This window comes from Micromys minutus, assembly GCF_963924665.1.
Source record: "Micromys minutus genome assembly, chromosome: 10".
NCBI lineage: Eukaryota > Metazoa > Chordata > Mammalia > Rodentia > Muridae > Micromys > Micromys minutus.
In genome coordinates, this window is record NC_137979.1 from 36,557,680 (window position 1) to 36,570,315 (window position 12,636).

The following is a 12,636-nucleotide window of genomic DNA, read 5'->3' on the forward strand; positions in this document are numbered from 1 at the left end:
TACAGAGTATATGATTCTATTTCTTTTTTTTTCTTTTCTCTTTCGCTCTCTTTTTTGTTTTTAGACAGAGTTTCTCTGTATAGCTCTGAATGTCCTAGGACTTGTACTGCAGACCATGCTAACCTCAAACTCAGAGAACCACCTCCCCTGGTGTGTGCCAGCATACCTTGCTTTAGAGTATAATCCCATTTTAACATAATATAATATGTATAACATAACAATATTCTAGAAGGCTGTCGACTTGGATTGGTGCAATGGGAGATATAAACTTGAAAAGCCCTTCTTGGGAATTGGAGAGATGGCTGACTAGGTGGGGTGCTTGCTGCTGAGACTGACAACCTGAGTTTAAACCCTAATGCCCATATTTCTGGAAGGGAAAACTAGCTCCTGCAAATTGTCCTCAATTTTCACACTCTTACTGGTGTGCAACACACACACACACACACACACACATACACTCTTAAGAAGATATTAAAACCAAAAACTCCCAGCATTCAAAAAATAAACCCTTGGTCTGGGGAGATGGCTCAGCGATTAAGAGCACTGACTGCTCTTCCAGAGGTCCTGAGTTCAATTCCCAGTAATCACATAGTGGCTCAAAACCATTTGTAATGGGATCTGATGTCTAATACCCTGTTCTGGTTTGTCTGAAGACAGCTACAATGTAGTCATATACATTAAATAAATAAATCATTAAGCAAACAAAACAAAACAAAAAAACCAAACCCTTGCAGGACCTGGTGGCATAAAACTTTAATACCAGTACTCAGTTGACAAGGCAGGAAGATGTCCGTGTGTTCGAGGACAGCTTGGTTTATGTAGGGAATTCCATGCCAGCCAGGACTCTATAGTGAGACTCATAGTTTTTCTCTAAACAGAAAAACCACCCAAACAAAATCCCTCTGTTGGGCTGGGGAGATGGTTTGGTGTGTAAAGTCCTTGATTTGGAATCCCAGAATCCATATAAAATCAGACACAGTAATGCACAGACGGTCTCCACATGTGAACACCTTTGAACACACATGCACAAAGATTTAAACATGCCGTGTTCTTTGACTGGTTACAATGAGCATGCACTACATCTGTCATTACAAATATTAATATCGTAAGGAGAAAGGATGGGGACAGAGTTCATCATGGTCTTCTTGTTAAGTAGGTGAGGAAGGAATGAGGCCCTGCCTGCATTCAAGCCTGTTTGTCCCTCAGTTGAGCTAATTATACAGAAGTGACATGACTTTCACTTCCTTGGTTAAACGGGTTCAGATCCTGGGATTAAAGATAGAATCATTTACATATGGAGTGACCCTTCCTTTATTCCCATGGCCTCTCATAATAAATTAATTAGAGTCATTCAGTGGCAGCCCGCCTTCCCAGGATGATTTTTCTTTGGTGTCCACATTGTCTGAACCCATGTTGCTAGTTAGCCTCTTTGTGCATGGGTGGCAGGGTGAGCCCAGTCATGTCCAGGGCCTTTAGAAAGCATTTGAGCCCTTTTCCCAGTCTCCCCAGTGAAAAATATCTGCCTGTTACTGGGGAAGAAGAATACCTAACATTCTGTCTCTCAGCTCCTGCTTCTCAACTATGCTGGGGAAATCCTTTCTTCTGAGCCCCAGCTACTCCGGAGGTCACAGTCCCACGGTCACCATGGCAACTCCCTTCAGGGTATGACCAAGGGGGCTGAGGAAAAAAGAGTCGGAGACTTACCAGGGGGTCTCAGGAGAAAGCGCTTTCACAAGGGGGGATTTGAAAGTCTCAATTATTGGGCTGGTACTTGGGCTACTGCTGTATGTGGGATATGTTATTTCTGGAAATTTGCTTTAGGTCGTTTTTTTTTTATTGTAAAATCTCATAATTTTATTTTAAACACTCAAGTGGGGCTCTCTGTGTGAAGAACCCCGTTGTGAATTCTTTTGTAAAGTGAATAAAAACTCTTATGATTCATTAAGTGCGACTGTGGATGTTCAGATTTGAAGTTTAGCGTCTAGGTTTGGGGGATTAAAAGTTAAAAGACAGTATCAAAGTGTGGGTGGTCACTAGAGAGACAGTTTAGGCCAAGGCTGAGCGACAGATCACAGCGTCCAGCGCGCAGAAGGAAAAGGGGCATCACAAATCCAAGACTAGCCTGAGCTACACAGTGTGAGTTGAAGGCCAGCCTGAGCTACCCAGTTAATTCTAGTCCAGCATAGCAAGACCTGGACTTACGATTTCAATTTCGGAGATTTGGAGTAACAGATCTGCAGGACGGAGGAACAGAATAAGGAAAAAAAGGGAAGCTGGCTTCCTCCCCCAGACAGCGCCACCCCTGGGAGCTGTGGTGCCCAGATACCTCAGCGTTTACCACTCTGAGTGCCCCCCCATTCCCCAACCCTGCAAAGGACCTGGGATTTTTCTAATCTCAGATTTACCTTTGCTTGGCCCTAGCTGCCTAAGGGAAAGTGTAATATTCCCAGAGCAAAACAGCTTCATTGCCCAGGGGCTGTGTTCTGAAAAATCATTCTAAACTCGGTTAGCGATTACCCAGAGGTGCCCAGCCTGCAGTGCTGGGAGAGGAATCGGGAGTCCAAAGGGATTTTAATGACAAGCGGCTCTTGTTTATGGGCTCCACCATAAAATATCGAGCCATGTCAGGTTAGCTTCCCAAGAGGAGCCATCCAGAAGGATGAGAGGAGGAGGGAGATGGTGATACAACTTAAGGTATACACAAGTTGGTTCCAAAGGATAGTGAATGACCCACTGTCCCAGGCCTGGACGATAGGAGACATCTGATAAATATCTATGGGTGGGTGGCTGGACAATTGCTTGGCTTCAGTGACAGGCACCTGTTGGGACAGTAACACTGTCACCAGCCCTAAATTTACATTTCATCATTTGAGAATTTATCCCTTTGTTTTTAAGGTGTATTTTTTTGCTGGGTGGGTGGGGGGGGCGCCTTTTGAGTCAGAGTTTCTTTTTGTGTAGTCCAGGCTGTCCTAGAACTTGCTCTGTAGACCAGGCTGGCCTCACAGTCACAGAGATTCACTGGCCTCTGCCTTCCAAGTGCTGGGATTAAAGGTGTGCACCACCACGGTCTAGCTCATCTTTTCGTTTTAAGGCCTGTCAACCAATCACCACTGTAAGGAATTTACTGTAAGGAATGCTGCTTCAAATGAACACATGTGAACATTTGTAAGACGCCAGGGAAAGGTAGACCCTGCCTGAATATATGCAGATTTCTAAGAACTAATTTTGCTATGTTTAAATACGGTATCCTTAGATTGGAGAGACGGCTTGGTGGTTGAGTACACTTGCTGTTCTTGCAGAAATCAGGATTCAGTTCCCAGCACCTACAGGCAGTTTCAGAACCATCCACAATTCCAATTCCAGGGGATCTGATGACCTCTTCTGACCTTGGAGGTGTGAGGCATGCACGTGGTACATACATGTACATGCATACGAAAGACTAAACATAAAAAAACCTAACAGGATGGTAGCCTTGAGGTGCTTGTAAAAGAGTTTAAGACGAGACAGGTGATGATGTGCACACTTTTAATCCCAGCACTTGACAGGCAAAAGCAGGTGGATGTTTGCACATTCTAGGCCACCCTAAACTCTGTGGAGTGAGTCCCAGGACAGCCAGGGCTACCCAGAGGAACCCTGTCTCAAACAAATGAATGACTTTAAGGCTAGGGATTTAGCTCAGTGTAGGACACTTTGGTAGCTTGTTTGAGGCCCTAGATTCAATTCCCAGTTACACACACACACACATACACAATTACACACACATACGATCTCAATGTGGTCTGGCTGATTTGGAACTCCCTGTGTAAGTCAGTCTGGCCTTGGATGCAGAGGTCCACCTGCCTCTGCTCCTCAAATGCTAAGATTAAAGGCATGCATTATCATGTCTGGCAGGTTTATATATTTTTAGTTACATTTATGTATTATTTGCTTATTTACTCATTCATTTATCGTGTGCGCATGGGTGTGCGTGTGAACTTGTAATGGGGGAAACTATGTAGTGTTTGTTGTAAATAATTCATGGAAAAGGAGAAGATCATCAGCTATGTGTTGGCAATTATTAGGATTATTGGAATCCTTAGGAGAAGGATGCCAGGGTTTATTACTCTCTGAAATGCTTCCCTATAAAAGATTAGTTCTCCTGGGATATGGGAGGCAGAGACAGATGGGTTATACAGCAAGTTCTTTATCAGTCAGGGACACATATGAACCCAGGAATGCATCCGTTACTTCTCTGTTACAAAAACAAGAAACAAAAAAACTACCCACCAAGGCAATTTATAGAAGGAAGACTGTACTTGGGCTTATGGTTCTCAGAGTCCACCATGACAGGGAGGTGCAGCAGCCAGCAGTAGCTATGGCAACAGGGGCGGGGGAGCTGGGAACTCACATCTTTGAGGTCAACAAGGAAGCAGGTCAGGCAACCTGGAAGTGCTTTGAGACTTGATGCTCTCACAGACTATTTTCTCCAGCCACACTTCCTACACCTTCCCAAACAGCACCACCAAATAGGGACCGAGTGTTCAAGTATCTGAGCCTGTAAGGAGGGGATATTTCTCATTCAAAGCACTACATGCTGTCTCAACAGCAGCAGCAGCAGCAGCAGCAGCCCATCTCTGATGGGCCAAACAAATAAAGGCAGAAAAAGACTTATGGATCAAAGACCCAGAACCTTCCAGAAAGTCCCTTGGAGACTGTCAAACCAGAGCTGTCCCTGAAAACATGAGAGTATTCTTGAGAAAGACTCCCTCCCATTCATTCCCTAATGCAGTCATCAGCTCTCCTTGAGGGCTCTTTTTAAACAACTATCTTTCTTTTGTATGTTTTTTTTTTTGAGACAGAGTTTCATGTATTCAAGGCTGGCTTCAAACTTTACTTGTAGCTGAGGATGACCTTGAACTTCTGATCTTCCTGTCTTCACCTCCTGAGTGATGGGGTCAGAGTTGTACTCCACTGTCCCTGTTTTTTTTTTCACACAGGGGATTGAAACCCAGGGTTTCATGGATCCTGGGAAAACAACCGAGCTACACCCCCAGCCCCCTTGCAGTCTCCTGAGAACAGCCACAACTACTAGTTACGGCTCACTGGTTTGAAATCGTTGAGCCACAGGGGGTCCTCTGGAGTTGCCTCATGCCAGACTCCAGGGAGACTTACTATTCTTCAGGAGCTCAGAGTAGGGGCTCAGGCGGTGTCTTGGAGACATCCTGTCTCACACCAGTCTAGCCAGACTCTAGCAGAAGAACCTCCCTACTGTTAAGACACTGGTTCCATCCTGCCTCAAGATTCTCCTTTCTCTAAGGACTGCTGGGTAGGGACTTCTGGGCACCTGTCATTCAGCCCTGCTGTCCTCGCCACACAGGCTTTGAAATATTTTCACAGACCTGAAGAGAGTGGTTTCTCATACTTAAAATTCTTATCCACCACTTCCCACCCCCCACCCTCACCCCTCACTCCTCCATCCTCGACCCCTTGCCCAGCCTGCTTAGGATCTCACTCTCTGATCCTTTCCTGGCTGCACCCTGCAGGCTTCTGGGTGGGAACACAGGCCTTGAGACCCTTCATGAGACTTCCCGCGACTTCATGACATGCCAGGACATGCACACTCTGTGTTGTGGTGAATCAGGTCATCCAGTGGAAGATTTTATCTTTTGTTTTGGGGTCCTCCTGTGTAAGCAGCCGTCTATACTTAGCTGCGAACACCACAACTGTTTGTGTGCTGCTGGACAGCCTCCCTGGCTTGCTATTGAAAGCTAAGGCGACGTGAACATTTGGAGAGAGTGAAGGTGTGTTAACATGTTCCCAGTGGCTGCATGTGAACATTCACAGACTTTCCCAAGGTAAGGGGGGAACTTGGAAAAATTTCATTTTGATATTAAAGCAGCAACTTTGGATGGGTGGCGCTGCTTTAAAGGCCTACAACGATTTTCCACGAGAAAAGCGAAATATTTCGTTATCAAAGTTTTTAAAAACACGGAAGAGGGCCGGAGAGACTGGCGGGTCTCACAGAGGACTCAGGTTCAGTTCCCAGCGCCCACATGATGGTTCATAATCATCTGTAACTTAAGTTCTAGGGGACCCAGTACCCTGTTCCTGCCTCTGAAGACACCAGGCGTGGTTCAAAGACACACATGCAGACAAAACACCCATACACAGAAATAAAATACTAAAAAAGATTTAAAACGCAGAAGAAGATTAAAAAGAAAGGAAGAAACACAGTCTTCACTATTTGGTGCCAATTGCTGAAAGTTTGTGTGCACAGGATTCTAAATAGTCACCGTTCACTACAGCTATGCCATTCACAGTGTACATAAATCTTAGCACGACTGTTTTCCAGCCTTATAAAGTGCCTCCCGCACTGTTCCTCACAGGCACGTTGCCAGATAGTTCCTGAGGAAGATCCCTCTGCCCGTCTCTCACTCCTCCCTACAAATGGGCAGATGGGATATTCCCATTTCTCTCTATGAATAACAGTACCACAGCAAAACCTCTTTCTGTGCTTGAAGCGATTTTCTTAGGATTCCACTCCAGACAGTAAAAAATTTTGGATATTTTTAAGAAGGCTCTGAACTCATCTTGCCGATTTGTCATTTTTACAGGTTTTACATGAATTTACACTTCTTCAAGATTTCTGATTTGAGTCTGACTAGAGAGGGAGAGCCCAGAGAGGTGGCTTGGCAGTTAAGAGCACTTGGTGCTCTTGCAGAGGATCTGAGTTCAGTTCCCAGTGCCCCGTGTGGAAGCTCACAACCACCTGCCACTCTAGCTCTAGGGATCTGACACCCTCTTCTGGCCCCTGTGGGACCTATGTGTGCTGTGTGCATGTGTGCGTACACACACCACACACACACACACACACACACACACACACACACACACGTGCGCGCACATGAATGAATACAAATTAGAATTCTCTTAGAGTTGTAAATGTGGGGTGACCTTGTCTCCCTTACCACCCCTTCTGTGGTAAATATTTTTCTGTTTTTTAAAATGTAAACATTGTGAAACATGAAACAATACCTCTCTCTCTCTCTCTCTCTCTCTCTCTCTCTCTCTCACACACACACACACACACACACACACACACACACACACAGAGTTAGCACTCTGGTTCTTTCTGGAAGATGCTGTCAAACCATCTCACGCTGCAGTTTAAGTCGATTGTGAGCCCTTGTTCTCCTTTCAAACCTCCAGTGGCCAGTCTGCCCCTCCCCCCACAGGTCAGCGCTGCGGTCTGATCTTGCAGCAATTCAGAAATTACTGTTATGGTTTTTATGTGAGCCGCCCTTCCCACGCTCATGTGTTTAAACGATTAGTCCCCAGCTGGTGGCAACTGAGAGTCTTGCCCAGAAGCGGAGCGGGCCACGCCCACTTCCGTTTCAGCTTCCTGGTCCACCAAGATGTGAGACATCATATGTTTCCGCTGCCAGGAGCTCTGCCATACCTCTTTGCCTTTATGGTGGGCCAAATTCTTCCTGAAACCATGAGCCAAACGAACCCACCTTCCTTAATTAGTTTTTGCGAGGTGGTTTATGATAGTAGCAGTGTCGAAAGTAGTCACTACCCAAGCTGTCCAACGGGGGCTTTCCCTGGTGTCCACACCAGTCTTCAGCCGTGACGACTAATTCCGATTCCTTCTGAGGTATTGCGTCCCATTGCAGCTGGATGGACAGAGAGCTCAGTCTACTTACCTGGTCAATGGGTTCACTGTTCCTTTTCCTTAGGGTATGAAATAAAGGTGCTTGCAGGGTTTTGACAAATTGAATTCCCCCTGGAAGGAGGAAAATCCTGCCCTCACCCATCCCCTGTTTATTTTGATGTTGAGAGGGAGAAAAAAAAAAGCGATGCCGGTGACCCAGGTGGCTGTGCTTTCTGTGTCCCAGGCACTGTCCAAACCCTTTGCTTGGGGTGGACAACTTCTCCTTACAAAGCTGTGCAGGGGTGACCACCATCACCCAAATCTAAGGCGGAGAGAACGTAGCTAGACTGGCGGATTAGAGCCGTGCGCACACTGGGAAGAATGCACTGGAGTGGGGGTCTGGGGAGATGGCTTAGTCTGTAAGGCGCTTGCTGAGTAAGGATGAGAGACTGAGCTCAGTTTCAAGACCTTATGCAAGAGCTCTGAAGCTCCTGGCTGTCAACCCAGTGTTGGGGAGGGAGGGACTAGAGGATCCTGGGACTTGTTTGTCAATCAAGGTGAGCGGTGAGTTTGAGTGAAGGAGAGACTGTTTCTCAGAAGAATAAGGTCGCCGGCTACTTAGAAAGGCATATGGCATCTAAGTACTTCAGACCTCTGCAGGATGGAAAAGTAAACAGTCTTCTGGGAAGCTAAGTGTCCAATTATGCAGGCCTCAAATCTAGGACTCTCCCAAATCTTTGCTTGGAGCTCGCCCTGACCTCCAGGCACTCCTGCCATCACCTGGACCCAGTCTTCCCCCACAGCAAGCTGTAGCACAGCACCCCCTGCTGTCTCCGTGTCTTCCCTGGGCTACTGCCTGACTCCCAGCCTGGGCGCTCCATCCATCTTCCACATCATGCACTGCCCTGTAAACATTTGGTGTCTAGCCCACTAATGGCAGTGTGTGTTTGCCTATTCAGGTGTGAGGAGAGTGGCACCTTAGGAAGGGAAGAGGCTTCACAGAGGGATAAGGCTGACTTCTCTTCAGGCTTTCTTGCAAGACACACCATCTTACAGCTCATTGTCACATAAAATAAGAAAGGAGATTTGTCTTGAGAAACACTGACCCCTTTGCTCCCAGCGTTTTTACAAGGTCAGGCGCATCCCTGGTTTTATTTAGAAGCGTTATTAGAAACAGCCAGGACCATCCCAGCCCCAGCTGGCCTCATCGGAATGCTCATTTCTTTGGGCACATCACCGGAACAAAGAATGAGAGAGACAGATGAAGGATAGAGAGAGGTGGTTTCACAAGTGTCCCTCCGCTTCTGTGATGGAGAGAAAGAGAGATCTAATGTGAGAATCCAGAAATGGAAGAACAAGAGGGCCTAAGCTTTACATAATCAATATTTAAATTTTTCTTAAAAAATTTTAATCACATTGATTTCCTTATTTGTGTGTGTGTGTGTGTGTGTGTGTGTGTGTGTGCATGGTATCATGTTATGCATGTGGAGGTCAGAGGCAGACCCATATGAGACTGTTCTCACTTTCAACCATGCAGGTCCTGGGGATTGAACTCAGGCTGTCAGAGTCATTGGCAAGCATTTTTACCCAGTATCCCATGGTCCTTAGTTTTGAAACCAAGAAGGCAGAGTCATTATCTCTGTTCCACTGATCATTGGTGATAGGCAAAGCACAGAGTCATGGAGAGGTCTTGGTCTCGGTGGGACCTCCAGCATGCACTAGCTCATTTCTGCAGTCATTGCATTTATTGAGCAGTTATTATGTGCCAGGCATTGGACTAGGAAGTGTGGATACAGTAGTGAATAAAAACAAAGCCCCCTCCATTCCCTGGAGCTTAGTTGGAGAAGACAAAGTATCTATCAGATTTATAATGATATATCCAAGGGTGGCTAATGCCATTAAAAGATTCATATGTAAAGGGGAAGGGATGGGCTTTGCTCTTTATGTAGAAAAGTGCATGACCTAAGGAAGGAGCCTGGTGAGTTCAGAGCCCAGGGTCAGAACATTCAGGAAAGAAAGGAAAGAGAAACAGAGCCCCATGTGGCAGAATCATGCTAGGTACAATCCAGCAAAGGAGCCTGGCAGACAGGAGCAAGGGCGAAGATGTCAGAGAAGATACTAAGGGTAAGATCATGGTGGCTCTGTTGACTGTAGATTCCAAACATGGAATCCTTTGAAAGTCCACTGGCATGTGGAAATACCAGCAGAGGATTGTGGGTAGGAGATAGGCCAGCAGCCAGGAGATGGTGGTGGGTAAAGCCCGAGCCGAGTGGTGGAGCAGGAAGCAGGAAGAGTCTAGACACACCTGGGAGGTAAAACCAACTAGATCTGCTGATGTTCCGGTGGAGGGTGTAAAAGAAAGAGGCAGTAAGGGACCTGCAGCTTGACTGCTGGAGTGCTTGCCTATCACGCACAGTTAGATCCCTAATACCACCTAGAGAGCTAGGCATGGTGGAGCAGGCCTCTAATGCCAGTTTAAGGGTATCCTCAGCTAGATACGGAGTTTGAGGCTAACTTGGGCCACATGAGATCTTGTCTTAGAAAGAGGGTGGGGGAAGAAGAAAGGTAGCAAGCAGAGAGGATGGCTACATTGTTTAACTGAGTAACTGATGGCCACACATCTGGGGTGGGTGCTGTCCGGAGGAGTATTTCCTTCAGTTGCTTTTTCTGTAGGGAGATACTTCAGCACACTTGTAGCCCATAGATAGAATTCAGAATGGAGGGAGTGGGAATTGAAAGTATGGGACAAAAGGTCCTGGGCCATAACTTTCTCCCTCTCTTTCTAGTAGAGCACTGAGCATTGATCAACATGTTTAGTAATTGTTTGTGGTTGATGTTCCTGTGAATGTCGCTGGCATTTATTTCCCCAAAAGGCAAAGCTGTTTTCCTCAAATATGCCCATGGAACTAGACCAGATCCATTTAATGATGAAAGCGCTTTGGAAAAGCAAATCCCCTGACTTGGGTCCATGAGCCCTAGTTAGCTCTTAGCACTCATTTGTAGGGGTGTCAGGCGAATCAATACCAGCGAGTTACTGTTATTGAAAGCTCAGTGTGCGTTTTACATGAATTATCTCTGCGAACCATTGCTGTGATATATGCGCTATTGATTATCTCAGTTTAATGAAGAAACCCGTTTCAGAGGTTAAACCGCATGCCCAAGTCTGAGGGTAGCATGCGGTAGAGCCATGGCTTCAAACCAGACCGCGTCTTTTAATCAAGGTGCCTTAGAGAGCTGCTCCACGTCCCCTAGAGGGGCTGGTATGCCTAAACTGTCACTACAGGCAGATGTTAGCACAGAGAGTCTGAACCTTTTCTTTCTCCTTCCAGGTTGAGCAAGGGGTGTGTGTCCTGAGGTGGAAGTTCCCTGAATGACAGATTACAGTACCCCATCCTTGCCCCTCACTATGCGGTACCGGCTGGGATTGGGCAGCAGGGGGCGCTCTCTCGCCACGAGAAGCAAAGCAGCTCTAGGTTGGAGAGAGACTCCCTTGCTGCCAGCCCCAGCTCCTGTATTCTTGGAGCTCACTGCTGCTGTGATCTTTACAGAATCAGGAGATTCTGCGGAGGTCCATGAGAAACCTATGCTCTGGTGGAAGGGTGTTAGGGAAGCGACGTTTGGAAAAGCAGCTTTCTGACCTTTAGGGGACACAACAAAGAGAAACAAGCACCTCGGCTTTAGAGTAAGGGATTCGGAAGTAGATGTTGTTACCCAGGGACCACCGTCCTCTGCTCCTTCCCCAAGACCCCACTGGCCATTTGCTACTCTTGGTGCTGAGGAGCAACTGTCCCTAGGGACGGCCAGAAGCCGAAGGGCAGCCACGTGATGGGCGCCCCAGTCCTGGTGCCACCACAGCTGACATCTGCACGTGACTGCTCCAGGCTTGGCCAGAAGCACTCCAGGCCACAGAGGGAGAGCCAGGGACACAGCTGCTCCTGCCGAGTGCTCAGCAGTCTGTATCTCTCAGATCTATAATACCAGGCCAGGAAGCAAAGCTGCGGGGGGGGGGGGGGGGGGGGGGGGAGGAAGAGAGCACTCCGCTCCCCTGTGCCTTTCTAAAGCATCCAGATCTGACTCCGCTGCATCAGATTTAACCCCTGTGCCCTGCTGGCATGTCCCCATACTTCCTGATTAAGGTTGGCTTCCCTGGGGGTGAACTACAGCTTGGGACTTCCAGAGGCGGCCACGGTTGGCAGGAAGCAACCAGTGTCCTGGAGTAGACCTAGTTCTTGATTTGGGAACAGTGACTCCCCTGCACTGGCCTAATAATATGTTCCCAGCTGAGGGAGTCAGCCATAGAGGGGCCTGGAAATTCTCCCGCCCTGCAGATTCCTTGAGTCCTTCTTTTCTTTTTGTTGCTTTTGTTTGCCTATTTATTTGAGACAGGACCTCGCTATAAAGCCCAGGCTAACCTTGAGTGAGATCCCTCTGCCTCAGCCCGGCAAGGTGCTGGATCCAGGACTGTGCAGGCTCCTTATCCTTAGAGAGCAGGAATTCTGCAGGGCTCAGAGCCGCAGGTGCCCCACCCACCCTTCACCAGCTAGGGAGAGCTGTACTTCCTGTGGATGAGACCCACAGAAATGCAAAGAGCACTGGGCAGCAAGTGTCAATCACCTTCTGCCTGTAAAGAATGGAGCCCTGGAGGGGCTTTGTCCAGTAGCTGAAGAGATGCAGCCTGGGTACACGGGATGGGTGTGGTGGCGGGGGAGGGGGACAAGGGATGGGTGTGGTGGTGGGGGAGGGGGACTCGGGATGGGTGTGGTGGTGGGGGAGGGGGACTCAGGATGGGTGTGGTGGTGGGGGAGGGGGACTCGGGATGGGTGTGGTGGTGGGGGAGGGGACTCAGGATGGGTGTGGTGGTGGGGGAGGGGGACTCAGGATGGGTGTGGTGGTGGGGGAGGGGGACTCGGGATGGGTGTGGTGGTGGGGGAGGGGGACTCAGGATGGGTGTGGTGGTGGGGGAGGAGGACTCAGGATGAGTGTGGTGGTGGGGGAGGGGGACT